Genomic DNA, 13,983 nt, shown 5'->3' on the forward strand with positions numbered 1-13,983 from the left:
AAGACTGAATGTTCTCAAATTATTAAATTTTTCCCTTTCCAGTCTTATGTTCTTCCTCTTCTGGTCAAATGTATATCCTCAAGTTCTTGTGTGTATGCTTTAGCAGGGTTCTACTGTCCCTCTGGGGTGTTTGCTATTCCCATCTAGACTTGGACCCACATCTTCATGAGAAGGTTGTGCCGATGCTTATTTGTTTGAAAGTGAAAGTGTTAGTCGCTCAGTCGTGTCTGACTCTTTGCAAGCCCATGGACTGTAGCCCACCAGGCTCCTCTGTCCATCAAATTCTCCAGGCAAGATTACTGAAGTGGATTGTCATTACTTTCTCCAGAGGATCTTCCTGACTCAGGGATCAAGCCTGGGTCTTCTGCATTGCAGGTAGATTCTTTTCAGTCTAAGCCAGACGGGAAGCCCCTCATCTTGTGTTTCATGGTATACAGACAATAAATGGTGTGGAAAGAAATATTTTGGAAGACAAGCAGCAATTTGTGAGGAATCTGCTACAGGCAAGAGGTTTGCAGTATTTCCAAACAAGGGTGACTGTTTTCCTCTGGAAGAGTAGGTGCTTGTGCCAACCCATGAAGTCAAGAGCTCAGTACAATATGCAGTTTTGAGTTTCTCAGGATTGTCCACCCAAAGTCTCTACCATAGATTTCAGGTCTTACTCTTTTCCTATGAAGATATTGACTGAAAAACTGGAAAGCTGTTGAAGAAATAATACCATATCCTCTGTATCTCTCTCTTCCTTATATCTAGGCCTGATTTCCAGCATAATCTGCCTGTGACATAGAAAGTGAAAGTGAAGTTGCTCAGTCGTCTCCAACTCTTTGCGACCCCATGGACTGTAGCCCACCAGGTTCCTCCATCCATGGGATTTTCTAGGCAAGAATACTGGAGTGGGCTTCCAGACATAGGGATCTCACTAAGCATCACCATCACTGTAGAAATTTTATTTTCACAGTGTTCCTTGAGTTGATGGTGATTAACAACTCTCAGACATTTTCTTTCTTCAAACCTCTGAAGCAGTTGAATTTTTCAGTTACAATCACCCCCATTCTGTTTCAGTGCCGATGGTGCTGTATATCCTATCACTTCATACGGCAGGGGCACTTCCTCTCACCATAAGCAAGAATCTGAGTAATTGTGATGCTTGTTACATTTCTCTCTCTCTTTTCACCCTCTTTGGTTTCTATTTGAGTTAACAAAATTCTCAGTCAGATTAATTGGACTTTTCACACAAAACTCAGAATTGGGTAGAATATTTACATATTAATCCCTATTCTTCCCACAACATAGTCATCTGAATTAGAGATGAAAATACCTGGTTTGCAGGCTTCCATTTCACACTCTTCCATCTAAGACTGCTGCTGCTGCTAAGTTGCTTCAGTCATGTCCAACTCTGTGTGACCCCATAGATGGCGGCTCACCAGGCTCCCCCGTCCCTGGGATTCTCCAGGCAAGAACACTGGAGTGGGTTGCCATTTCCTTCTCCAATGCATGAAAGGGAAATGTGAAAGTGAAGTCACTCATTAGTGTCCGACTGTTCGTGACCCCATTGTCTGCAGCCTGCCAGGCTCCTCCATCCATGGGATTTTCCAGGCAAGAGTACTGGAGTGGGGTGCCATTGCCTTCTCCATCCATCTAAGACAGATTCTGATAATAGATCAAGGTATTTTCTTCCCATTGTCTCCAGTTATGGACTCAGCTTCCTTCTTAACATAATGCTTTGGGGAGTCTTAGTTGGAATATGGATATGTAATACAATTGCTATTTCTGGAATCATTTTACTTAGAAAACTTTTATCTTTCCTTTTCTTCCTTCTCTTTTCCATAATTTCTTTTTTTTTTCATAATTTCTAAGGATGGAAATAACAGATATTTCTCTCAGGAGTTCTACCGATTATTCTAATATTTAAGGGCAATAGCTTCTGAAAAAAAAAATATTTTCTACATTTTATTAGCCATAATAAATTTATTTAGTAATGTATTCTATAGCTCCCTATTCAAACATTTCTAAACTAGAAATATTGATATAGCAATTCTTAAATTGACAGAACTGACTACAGTAATGCAATTTTTTTTTTATTATTTGTGAAATCATATAAAAGTCTGGGTTACATGTAAATAAGGTTGGTTATTTAGGCTTGATTAAAATTTCAATAAAGTCTAAAAATACTTTTGAAAGATCTCTCTGAAATGCTAAATGGCAATTCACATTTTCTTTTATGAGGAAATAAATATTTTTAGAAGTAAAGATTTGCCTTCAAGTTGCAAATGTAGTTTATATAAGTCCTTGTTTAGTTTCACTGCAGATTTCATGAGAGATTTTTTTGAAGCCTATAAAACACTCAATAATGTTTTTAATATGGACAGATATACAAGTTTGATAACAGAAGGGTATATCTGAAAAAATAATAGAAATTTTTGGGACCCAAGTCAGTAAACTAATGGGGGTTCTACAATCTCCAAGTCAGAAATTCAGGAATCATTGCACAGAATGATGGCCCCTTTCCTGAACTTTTGCACAGCTTCCAGAAACATAAACTTTGGACATATTTGGAATGTCCTCTAACTCTTCTCGGTTGCATAAGTTCAAGCTGAGTAAGAGCCATGTCATGAGTAGCACTTTTACTTAAAATAATATTTCCTCTTTTTTCTCTTAATTAAAATTATTACCAAAATGGCATAATAATGTGGAATAATGTTACTCTGGAAATTTTTCTTGTATAAGTCATAAGATTTACTTCATATCTCTTGTGTGCCCACAATATTTCAGATATTATTTGTAGGGTTATTCAGGAAGAACAGATATCTAAAGCCTCATTTTTAATGATTAATCAGAATAAAGCTTCACATTTCATAGGACTCCAATAGACAACTTAGCTCTTATGAATGAAAAAAGCAAGCAATCAAAATCCATGTTTTAAAATATGTGACTTAAACTGCCATACCAATCATTTGACTTGAGGAATAAGTTTCAAATACAAATAGGCGTTCAATTTAAGTTGATTTTATTCATTTGTTCATCTGATTCTGTTCAGCTGTTCATGGACAGTTGATTCTGTCCATGTACACTTTGTTCATTATCACTTAAAACAGTGGCAATGTAAGAAAAATGTACACTGCTAAATAAATATTTTGACACATAGTCCCCAAAATACCATATTTTAATGAAAAGAAGATGATAAGATAAAATCAAAACAAAATCAGATAAAATCAAAACAAAATCAATTTTAATGAATAAATTATATTTAAATCCTGCTGATATTGTTTTGATTTGGAGACAAAGGCTCATAAATTATTGGGATGATTTTCTGTACACTTAAAGATTATTCTGAGTTGCTGTAATGGATAGATTGTGATATTTCTGAATTGGTTTCCTTTCTTTTTAGTAAGAAAATTAAATTTTTTACTTTGCTCACAAAACATTAAAGCTGATTTGGAACGTTATCATTGGGTTGATGGGTTAGTTCTGAGAAAGTAAATGTCAATGCAAGAAATTCTTCAGATCACTGCATTTCAGGGCTTGTTTTATTTGGACTGAGCTTGGTCTGAACTGTCATGTAATTACAATGCGTACGGTGGCCCTTTTTGTGTGATTGTTGTGAAAACTATTTGGTTTATGAGCCCCTTTCACCAAATGAGAAGTCATTTAGGAATTACATGGGGCAAGAGAAGCTTCTGAGAAGTCTAGGGGTGAGGTTTACTCCCCCTAATTCCTGAGATACTGAAAGGGCGCTCAGTTCAGTTCAGTTGCTCAGTCGTGTCTGACTCTTTGCGACCCCATGGACTGCAGCATGCCAGGCCTCCCTGTCCATCACCAACTCCTGGAGCTTACTCAAATCCATGTCCATTGAGTCGGTGATGCCATCCAACCATCTCATCCTCTGTTGTCCCCTTCTCCTCCTGCCTTCAATCTTTCCCAGCATCAGGGTCTTTTGAAATAAATCAGCTCTTCGCATCAGGTGGCCAGAGTATTGGAGTTTCAGCTTCAACATCAGTCCTTCCAATGAACACCCAGGACTGATTTCCTTTAGGATGGACTGGTTGGGGGACTCCAAGGGACTCTCAAGAGTCTTCTCTAACACCACAGTTCAAAAAGGGCACTAAGCCTACCTAAATAATGATGAAACTTCTTAAGAAGGAGCCAAGGACCCCTTCCAAGAACTGTTTCTTCAGATGGAAGGAAATGGACGAAATCCTCAAAGATGAAGCGATACCGCATATGAGACACATGATCCCGCTTTTAGATAGTCTCTGAGGTTATTTGAAAAACAGGCACTTGGGCTTCCCTGGTGGCTCAGATGGTACAGAATCCACCTGCAATGTGGGAGACCTAGGTTCCATCCCTGGGTTGGGAAGATCCTCTGGAAAAAGGAATGGCTATCAGCTCCAGTATTCTTTTTTTTTTTAATTAATTTATTTATTTTAATTGCAGGATAGCATATTTTTTTTTTACAATATTGTGTTGGTTTTTGCCATACATGTGTCTCCCCATCCTGAAACCCTTCTCACCTCTCTCCCCACCCCATCCCTCTGGGTTGTCGCAGAGCACCAGTGAGTGCCCTGCTTCATGCGTTGAACTTGCACTGATCATCTATTTTACATATGGTAATATACATGTTTCAGTGCTGTCTCTCAAAATCATCCCATCCTCCCCTTTTCCCGCATAGTCCAAAAGTCTGTTCTTTACATCTATGTCTCTTTTGCTGCTTGGCATATAGGATCATAGTTACTGTCTTTCTAAATTCCACAGATATGTGTTAATATACTGTATTGGTGTTTCTCTTTCTGACTTACTTCACTCGGTATAATAGGCTCGTTTTGTCCACCTCTTTAGAACTGACTCAAATGTGTCTCTATTTTTTATTGCTGAGTAATATTCCATTGTGTGTATATATGTACCACAACTTCCTTATCCATTCATCTGCCGATGGACATCTAGGTTGCTTCCATGTCCTAGACTCCAATATTCTTGCCTAGAGAATTCCATGGACAGAGGAGCCTGGTGGGATGAAGTCTATGAGGTTGCAAAGAGTCAGACATTATTGAGTGATGGTTTTTTTCTTTCTTCTAGCAAACAGAGCAGACCTCTGGTTTAATAAGTTACTAACAAAGGGACATGGAAAGGAATTCCCAAACCTTACCTTAAATCCTTAGAAGTATTTTTAAAGTGCTAAAAGGGATCAGAAGGGCCATAAGAAACTGTTTTAATGAACTAAGATTGTAAATAAGACTTCAGGTGATCTAGAAAGACTTAGAATCTTCCTTAGTAATCCATTTTGAGCTTCAAAAACTTCAGCAAATTTGTTACTAGAGATGATTTTGGGTGGCCTCAGCCTGCAACAGCTTGGAGCAGAACTTACGTTCCCAACCAGATATCAAGGCTGGGTTGTGGTGGTGAAAGCACCAGATCCTAGTCACTAGACCAGTGGTCAGTGACAAGGGCCCTGGCCTTTGTCTTTGCAGAAAAGAATCTCCCCAAAGACAGAAAGTACTGAAGCAAATAAAATAATTATTAAGAGGAAAAGGAGTACAATATGTATGAATAGACACACGGAAAGGATCAGAGGGAGAATCCCTGAGCTGCACCCATGCGGCAGTTTAAATCACTTATATGAGGCATTTCTTCCAGTTTTCTTTTGGCCAATCATCATTATTTGCTGGTTCACAGTCCATATTTGGTATTTCTAAGGATCCTTCCATGTGTGTGCACACATCTTTTAGCTAAGATGGATCCTATCGAAGAGGCATCTGGGTAGAGCGTCCCTTGACATTTCTCCCCTTTTGGCCTAAAAGGAGCCCTTTCTGGGTGTGTGTGGTCAGAGGGTTCTCCTAACTTCAGGAAAAGAAATATGTAGACTGGGCACAGCCTAGCCTCCTCCATTAATTGTCCTGCTATTCTTGTCTTGGAGTTTCGACCGCACAATTGCACTCATCTCACACGCTAGTAAAGTAATGCTCAAAATTCTCCAAGCCAGGCTTCAGCAATATGTGAACTGTGAACTTCCAGAGGTTCAAGCAGGTTTTAGAAAAGGCAGAAGAACCACAGATCAAATTGCCAACATCTGCTGGATCATGGAAAAAGCAAGAGAGTTCCAGAAAAACATCTATTTCTGCTTTATTGACTATGCTAAAGCCTTTGCATGTGGGTCTCAGCAAACTGGAAAATTCTTAAAGAGATGGGAATACCAGACCATGTGAACCACCTTATGAGAAATCTGTATGCAGGTCAGGAAGCAACAGTTAGAACTAGACATGGAAAAACAGACTGGTTCCAAATGGGGAAAGGAGCACGTCAAAGCTGCATATTGTGACCCTGCTTATTTAACTTATATGCAGAGTACATCATGAGAAATGCTGGGCTGGATGAAATAAGCTGTAATCAAGATTTCTGGGAGAAATAGCAATAACCTCACATATGCAGATGACACCACCCTCATGGCAGAAAGTGAAGAAGACTTAAAGAGCCTCTTGATGAAAGTGAAAGAGGAGAGTGAAAAAATTGGCTTAAAGAGCAACATTCAGAAAACTAAGATCATAGCATCCGGTCCCATCACTTCATAGGAAATAGGTGGAGAAACAGTGGAAACAGTGATAGACTTTAATTTCGGGGGCTCCAAAATCACTGTCGATGGTGACTGCAGCCATGAAATTAAAAGATGCTTGCTCCTTGAAAGGAAAGTTATGACCAACCTAGACAGCATATTAAAAAGCAGAGACATTACTTTGCCAACAAAGATCCATCTAGTCAAGACTGTGATTTTTCCAGAAGTCATGTATGGATATGAGAGTTGGACTATAAAGAAAGCTGAGTGCCGAAGAATTGATGCTTTTGAACTGTGATGTTGGAGGAGACCCTTGAGAGTCCCTTGGACTGCAAGGAGATCCAACTAGTCCATCCTAAGGAAATCAGTCCTGAATATTCATTGGAAGGACTGATGTTGAAGCTGAAATTCCAATACTTTGGCCACCTGATGTGAAGAACTGACTCATTGGAAAAGACAATGATGTTGGGAAAGATTGAAGACAGGAGGAGACGGGAACGACAGAGGATGAGATGTTTGGATGGCATCACCGACTCAATGGACATGAGTTTGAGTAAACTCCGGGAGTTGGTGATTGACAAGGAGGCCTGGCATGCTGCAGTTCATGGGATTGCAAAGAATCAGACACAATTGACTGGCTGAACTGGAGTCATGATAATTTCTGGAAGTTCAACATCAAGTTTTCTACTATCTCCTGTCTTCCTTTTAGAAATCATATTTCTTTCTGTTCCAGAGCTGAATAGGTGCTCTTTGCTGGTTCACTCAGTCTTGGAAGAGTCACTGGTTATTACTGGGGTAGCAGAGAACAGGCACTCAAGCTAAAACTCAGCAGTGTAAGCATATGTTTCTAAATTTCCTGTTACATATCCTCTGTAGATTCCCTCGGATACCTCCCATTCTTCTAATCAGTTCAAACTTCATATTTATGGCGTGACCTGTTTCCACCTTCACCCTCCATATTTTCTAGTATATTCCCTTCTACTTAAGATAACGAGAACTGTCCCCATCTGCCACATTCAAGAGTTGAGCTTAAAATAAGAGAAGTTATGGGTAAGAATAACAATGAAGTAGACTGATGGGGAAGATGGATGATTCAATTCCCATGTATCACACTGTGTGTCTAAGGTCAATTAAAGCAACTATGAAAGAATTATCTCTGTAAGTCCACATGCAAATCAAATACTATGAGAAACTATGAATATCACTATCTGCATAACTCTGTGCCTAATGATTAAAAATGCATTTGTTTCTTTTTGATTAGTATTATACAAGCATTAGGAAAAGAGGTAAGGTAAATAGCTTACCTTTTTTAGTGGAGTCTGATTTTCTTAATGTTAGTTAGCTCTTCCTGCTACCAATGTTACTAAGCAGGACTCTATGGAGCCTTTCAGGGACAGACCCCTCCCCCATATACTCTGCTTTAGCTACTCTCTGAGGTGCCTAGATAATAGTATTTGATACATATTTCCTGAGTTTTTCAGATGCTAAACTCACCAGGAAACAGAAGAAATTAACTACTTGATCATCATGAGCATGTAGCCCCCAGACTTTCTGGAACCTAAGTATTGATCACCATCAACCAATCAGAACACTGTGTACCAGCTGAGCTGATGGGCTTCGCTAGTAGATCAGCTGGTAAAGAATCCACCTGCAATACAAGAAACCCTGGATCGATTCCTGGGTCAAGAAGATCTGCTGCAGAAGGGATAGGCTACCCACTCCAGTATTCTTGGGCTTCCCTGATGGCTCAGCTGGTAAACAATCTGCCTGCAGTGCAGGAGACCTGGGTTCGATCCCTGGGTTGGGAAGAATCCCTGGAGGAGGGAAAGGCTACCCACTCCAGTATTCTGGCCTGAAGAATTCCATGGAATGTATAGTCCATGGGGTCGCTAAGAGTCAGACACGACTGAGTGACATTCACTTTTAGCTGAGCTGATCACAACCCTGGGATCATTCTTTAAACTTGTCTTTAAAAATGCTTTGCTGAAACCCTTCGGGGAGTTTGGGATTTTGAGGGCATGGGCCACCTTTCATGGACCTACAATAAACCTTTCTCTGCTTGAAACTCTAACATTTCCATATGTTTGTCTCAGCTGTATGCTTGACACATAGACTTGAGTTTAGTAACCTCAATATGTGATAGAAATGTCATGCTGACAAGAAAATTATGGCTTGCATTAAGAATATACAAAATAATCTTATTAAATTTTAGGTTAAATATAAATTATTATGTAATAGCTATCAAGAGTACCCAAAGAAATAGAAAAAGGAGTACTATTTTTTCCATGTTTCTGTCTTTAAAATTATTTTTCTACTTTAATCTTTGAAGAGAGCCAAAAATGTAGTAGTCATTATTTAGTACAACACCTCACTTTAATGATGAGAAACCGTGACTCCCCCCACCAGGTCTTGCACAATATCGTACAGTTCAGTTTAGTCCCTCAGCTGCATCCAACTCTTTGCGATCCCATGGACTGTAGCTCACAGGCCTCCCTGTCCATCACCAACTCGCGGAGTTTACTCAAACTCATGCCCAAGGAGTCAGTGATGCCATCCAACCATCTTATCCTCTGCCGTCACCTTCTCCTCCAGCCTTCAACTTTTCCCAGCATCAGGGTCTTTTCCAATGAATCAGATCTTCACATCAGGTGTCCAGAGTATTGGAGTTTCAGCTTCAACATCAGTCCTTCCAATGAATATTCAGGACTGATTTCCTTTAGGATGGACTGGTTGGATCTCCTTGCAATCCAAGGGACTCTCAAGAGTCTCCTCCAACACCACAGTTCAAAAGCATCAATTCTTTGGCACTCAGCTTTCTTTATAGTTCAACTCTCATATTCATACATGACTTCTGGAAAAATCATAGTCTTGACTAGATGGATCTTTGTTGGCAAAGTAATGTCTGTGCTTTTTAATGTGCTGTCAAGATTAGTCATAACTTTTCTCGAAGGAACAAGCATTTTTTAATTTCATGGCTGCAGTCACCATTGGCAGTGAATTTCAGATCAGATCAGATCAGTCACTCAGTCGTGTCTGACTCTGTGACCCCATGAATTGCAGCACGCCAGGCATCCCTGTCCATCACCAACTCCCAGAGTTCACTCAGACTCATGTCCATCGAGTCAGTGATGCCATCCAGCCATCTCATCCTCTGTCGTCCCCTTCTCCTCCTGCCCCCAATCCCTCCCAGCATCAGAGTCTTTTCCAATGAGTCAACTCTTCGCATGAGGTGGCCAAAGTACTGGAGTCTCAGCTTTAGCATCATTCCTTCCAAAGAAATCCCAGGGCTGATCTCCTTCAGAATGGACTGGTTGGATCTCCTTGCAGTCCAAGGGACTCTCAAGAGTCTTCTCCAACACCACAGTTCAAAAGCATCAATTCTTCGGCACTCAGCCTTCTTCACAGTCCAACTCTCACATCCATACATGACCACTGGAAAAACCATAGCCTTGACTAGACAGACCTTTGCTGGCCAAGTTATGTCTCTGCTTTTGAATATGCTGTCTAGGTTGGTCATAACTTTCCTTCCAAGGAGTAAGCGTCTTTTAATTTCATGGCTGCAGTCACCATCTGTAGTGATTTTGGAGCCCCCCAAAATAAAGTCTGATACTGTTTCCACTGTTTCCCCATCTATTTCCCATGAAGTGATGGGACCAGATGCCATGATCTTCGTTTTCTGAATGTTGAGCTTTAAGCCAAATTTTTCACTCTCCACTTTCACTTTCATCAAGAGGCTTTTGAGTTCCTCTTCACTTTCTGCCATAAGGGTGGTGTCATCTGCATATCTGAGGTTATTGATATTTCTCCCGGCAATCTTGATTCCAGCTTATGTTTCATCGAGCCCAGCGTTTCTCAGGATGTACTCTGCATACAAGTTTAATAAGCAGGGTGACAATATACAGCCTTGACGTACTCCTTTTCCTATTTGGAACCAGTCTGCTGTTCTATATCCAGTTCTAACTGTTGCTTCCTTACCTTCATATAGGTTCCTAAAGAGGCAGGTCAGTTGGTCTGGTATTCCCATCTCTTTCAGAATTTTCCACAGTTTATTGTGATCCACACAATCAAAGGCTTTGGGATAGTCAATAAAGCAGAAATAGATGTTTTTCTGGAACTCTTGCTTTTACAGTGATCAAGCAGATGTTGGCAATTTGATCTCTGTGTCCTCTGCCTTTTTAAATTCAGCTCGAACACATGGAAGTTCACAGTTCATGTACTTTTGAAACCTGGCTTGGAGAATTTTGAGCATTACTTTACTAGCGTGTGAGATGACTGAAATTGTGCAGTAGTCTGAGCATCTTGGCATTGCCTTTCTTTGGGATTGGAATGAAAACTGACCTTTTCCATTCCTGTGGCTACTGCTGAATTTTCCAAATTGGCCTGATCCTGTTAAGAGCAATATTGCATAGGAACCTGTAATGTTAGGTCCATGAATCAAGGCAAATTGGTAGTGGTCAAACAGGAGATGGAAAGAGTGAACGTCGACATTCTAGGAATCAGTGAAATGAAATGTACTGCAATGGGTGAATTTAACTCAGATGACCATTATATCTAGTACTGTGGGCAGGAATTCCTTAGAAGAAATGGAGTAGCCATCATAGTCAACAAAAGAGTATAAAATGCAGTACTTGGATCCAATCTCAAAAATGACAGAATAATCTCTGTTCATTTCCAAGGCAAACCATTCAATATCAAGGTAATCCAACTCTATGCCCTGACCAGTAATGCTGAAGAAGCTGAAGTTAAATGGTTCTATGAAGACATACAAGACCTGTTAGAACTAACACCCAAAAAAGATGTCCTTTTCATTATAGGGGACTGGAATGCAAAAGTAGGAAGTCAAGAAACACCTTGGGTAACAGGCAAATTTACCTTGGAATACAGAAGAAGCAGGGTCAAGGCTAATAGAGTTTTGCCAAGAGAACACACTAGTCATAGCAAACACCCTCTTCCAACAATCCAAGAAAAGACTCTACACATAGACATCACCAGATGGTCAACATTGAAATCAGATTGATTATATTCTTTGCAGCTAAATATGGAGAAGTTCTATACAGTCAGCCAAAACGAGATGGGGAGCTGACTGTGGCTCAGAATATGAACTCCATATTGCCATATTCAGACTTAAATTGAAGAAAGTAGTGCAAACCACTGGACAATTCAGGTATGACCTAAATCAAATCCCTAGTGATTATACAGTGGGAGTGAGAAATAGATTTAAGGGACTAGATCTGATAGACAGCATGCCTGATGAACTATGGACAGAGCTTCCTGACATTGTACAGGAGACATGGATCAAGACCATCCCCAAGAAAAAGAAATGCAAAAAAGCAAAATGGCTGTCTGAGGAAGCCTTACAAATAGCTGTGAAAAGAAGAGAATCAAAAAGCAAAGGAGAAAAGGAAAGATATACCCATTTGAATGCAGAGTTCCAAAGAATAGCAAGGAGAGATAAGAAAGCCTTATTACTTACCTTCCTCAGTGATCAGTGCAAAGGAATAGAGGAAAACAATAGAATGGGAAAGACTAGAGATCTCTTCAAGAAAATTGGAGATACCAAGGGAACATTTCATGCACAGATGGGCACAATAAAGGACAGCAATTGTATGGACCTAACAGAAGCAGAAGATATTAAGAGGTGGCAAGAATACACAGACGAACTGTACAAAAAAGATCTTCATGACCCAGATAATCACAATGGTGTGATCACTTATCTAGAGCCAGCCATCCTAGAATGTGAAGTCAAGTGGGCCTTAGGAAGCATCACTACAAGCAAAGCTAGTGAAGGTGATGGAATTCCAGTTGAGCTATTTCAAATCCTAAAAGATGGTGATGTGAAAGTGCTGCACTGAATATGCCAGCAAACAGCATTTTATAGACATTCTAAAAAGACCTCAAATGTCTATGCAATTGCCTGATTTATGTGCATTAAAAAAAGATTACTTTTTTGTTTTGTTTTGTTGTTGTTTTTGTTCAAACTCATTTATTATATCTTTACTACTAAGAATTTTATTTATAAAAAAATCTTTATATAATATTCTGAAGGGCCTTTATGTTTAGGTTTTTGAGTTTGGTCCACTTCTTAGTGATAACGGTAATTGACTAATAAAATTGTAAGTGCTCAATTAAAACATTTTAAAGCATTTCAAGATTATCATCCCAAATATGACAATTTACCTATGACAAGCCAGCTCCATCATGAGATAATCTGATAATAGCTATAACAGTAGCTTTGACCAAAATTTTGCTCCTGGATAAGAGTGACTGCTTCTAACTTCCTTATTTATTTTACAAAAAGTCAATTTAATTGTCATAATGACCTCAAAGAAATTTGAAGTCACAGATTTCCCTCAGAATGTAAAAAATAAAACATGTACCCACCTTCTCAATGATCAAATCAGACTCAATATTATTTCCCATTGATTTGGAATTAATATAATTTATATTTAATGAAGAGATATTTTAGTGTATCTTAGTGTTAATTATTCCTGATAAGAATTCTGATTACCTAAGTAACTAAAAACATTATAAATATAGTCTTGACTATTCTATGGAACTCACATCTTGTAAAAAAGAGTCTGATTGTAATTAATTTTCATTGATTTGGAAAGACTAAGTATTCAATTCTAATCTCTTCTCAAATAGATACTTAATGACAAGCTTGGTGCTATGGAGTGAACAAGCTCATTACTCTTTCCATTATACCATATATCTGTGTCATATATCATAGTTGGAGGCCTCCATGGAGGCCAGGCTGCCTGGAAAAATATTATGAGGATATTCCATGACATAGTTGGCATTCACTGAATTTCTCTATTATTCATAACAAAGTAACTAACATAACAAGAGTTACTGTTTTTGTATATGAAAACCTGACTGGCTAGTCATCTGAATTACTTTTTCAATTCAATTCAATTCCAATTTTTTTAACATTTTATTTTATTGAGATATAGTTTATTAACAAAGTTGTGTTAGTTACAGGTATACATGAAAGTGTTTCAGTCATACATATATACATGTATCTATTCTTTTTTAAAGTCAAATATAACTTACTTGACAATTAACTTGACAAGTAAGAATGTGGAAGTTTAGACAGTTTGCGAATCTTGGCTCGATAAAGGACAGAAATGGTATGGACCTAACAGAAGCAGAAGATATTAAGAAGAGATGGCAAGAATACACAAAAGAACTGTACAAAAAAGATCTTCACGACCCAGATAATCATGATGGTGTGATCACTGACCTAGAGCCAGACATCCTGGAATGTGAAGTCAAGTAGGCCTTAGAAAGCATCGCTATGAATAAAGCTAGTGGAGGTGATGGAATTCCAGTTGAGCTATTTCAAATCCTGAAAGATGATGCTGTGAAAGTGCTGCACTCAATCAGCCAGCAAATTTGGAAAACTCAGCAGTGGCCACAGGACTGGAAAAGGTCAGTTT

This window comes from Bubalus bubalis, chromosome 2 (genome assembly GCF_019923935.1).
Source record: "Bubalus bubalis isolate 160015118507 breed Murrah chromosome 2, NDDB_SH_1, whole genome shotgun sequence".
NCBI lineage: Eukaryota > Metazoa > Chordata > Mammalia > Artiodactyla > Bovidae > Bubalus > Bubalus bubalis.